Genomic DNA, 1,627 nt, shown 5'->3' with positions numbered 1-1,627 from the left:
GCCCTCCCCACCGCGCTGATATGTCGGCGCCACGGTTCGTCGATCCTCTCACTAGCATAGTACACTCTTGTAGACTGCCGTCCTCTAGCCGCGCCGCCACCTCTGGCTACGTTCTTGTGGAGGCGCATGGCGGTCAGCGCTGCCACCGCTGGCGACGTTCGTGTGGAGACACACGGCGGTCGGCTTCTCCCACGGTACGCGCATTCTAGACTGAGGCCCCATTCATGTCGGTGTAGCACTGAATGTTAGCTGATAGACGCTGTTAATCTCACTGTTTGTCGAAGTAGTTTACTGTCAATATGCTCTGCTTAAGAAGCTTCCTTGCCCTGTTCTGCACTCAATCTGCTTAGCTGAGATGGCATGCCAAGGCTGATTAGTTGCTAAAATATCCTGCCATATATTTATTGTGACGTAGATTGCCATGGTCTAGTAGCCAACCTGTTAGGTGAAATAGCTCTACACCGTTTTATACTCGATCTTTGTTGTTGCGATGGCCTTTGATAGTTCGATGGCTATGTGCTCGGCCTCATATACTGCTGAAACAGCCTGCCATAATTTGGCACTCAAATCTATTTGCTGAATTAGCTTTACATATATTTCATTACTTAGATCTGCTCGTCCAAATATCTTGCCATAGCTTTAGATATCGACCTAGGTATTTTTTTCTGGACTTCATAAAAAAATATGTTTTTCCTGTAATATCTAGTAGAAGAACTAATTTGTATGTCTAACAGATGGACAGGACTTGGATAACTTCTGCTCGAAGATTCTCCACTACATATGTCGAGGGGGTTGAAAACTTCATGAACTTTATCAGAGCTGAGTACGGTGGTCCGAAATCATATGTGCTCTGCCCGTGTAGCAGTTGTATGAATTCAGTTACAAGACCCCAGCCAAATGTGCAAAATCATCTACACTTGTATGGGATGTCGGTCACATATACTAGGTGGGTTCATCATGGTGAAGCTATGAATGTCAATGTTATTGACTACGTGGAAGCAGCAGATCACCATCCTGATCTGCCTGATGCTCAGGTGGAAGAGGAGGAGGAGGTGGTGGTGGCGGAGCCAGTGAGTTTGACCAACATTGAAACAATGATACGAAATGCTCGTGCATTCCGTGAACTTTCACCTGCAGAAGAAAAACGATGGGCCCACATGTTGGAACAATGCAACGTTGCCGTCACCCCAGGAAATAAGCTGTCAGTATTCTCAGCTATTGTCACCTTTCTTCAGGTGAAGACATCTGAGTGGATGACCAACAAATCATTCAATGCGATGTTGGCTGCTTTCCGCAAATCTTTCCCAGATGCGTCTGAGCTGCCACACACCTACAGTAAAATGAAGAATTTCCTTCGTGTTGTTGGAATTGGATATGATATGATCCATGTTTTTAAAAATAATTGTGTTCTGTTCTGGAAGGATTATGCCAACTTAAGTGAATGCCCGAAATGCAAATCATCAAGATGGAAAGATGGCGATGCTGTGAAGAGGATTCCTCATAATGTTTTGAGACATTTTCCAATTACACCAAGATTGTAGAGGTTGTTTCATGATGCTGAAACAAGAGAGGATGTACTGTGGCATTCTAGGAACCCGGAGTACAGAGGTCAGAATGTAATGAGCCA

This window comes from Triticum dicoccoides, chromosome 5A, assembly GCF_002162155.2.
Source record: "Triticum dicoccoides isolate Atlit2015 ecotype Zavitan chromosome 5A, WEW_v2.0, whole genome shotgun sequence".
NCBI lineage: Eukaryota > Viridiplantae > Streptophyta > Magnoliopsida > Poales > Poaceae > Triticum > Triticum dicoccoides.
Note: the sequence above shows the minus strand (reverse complement) of the source record.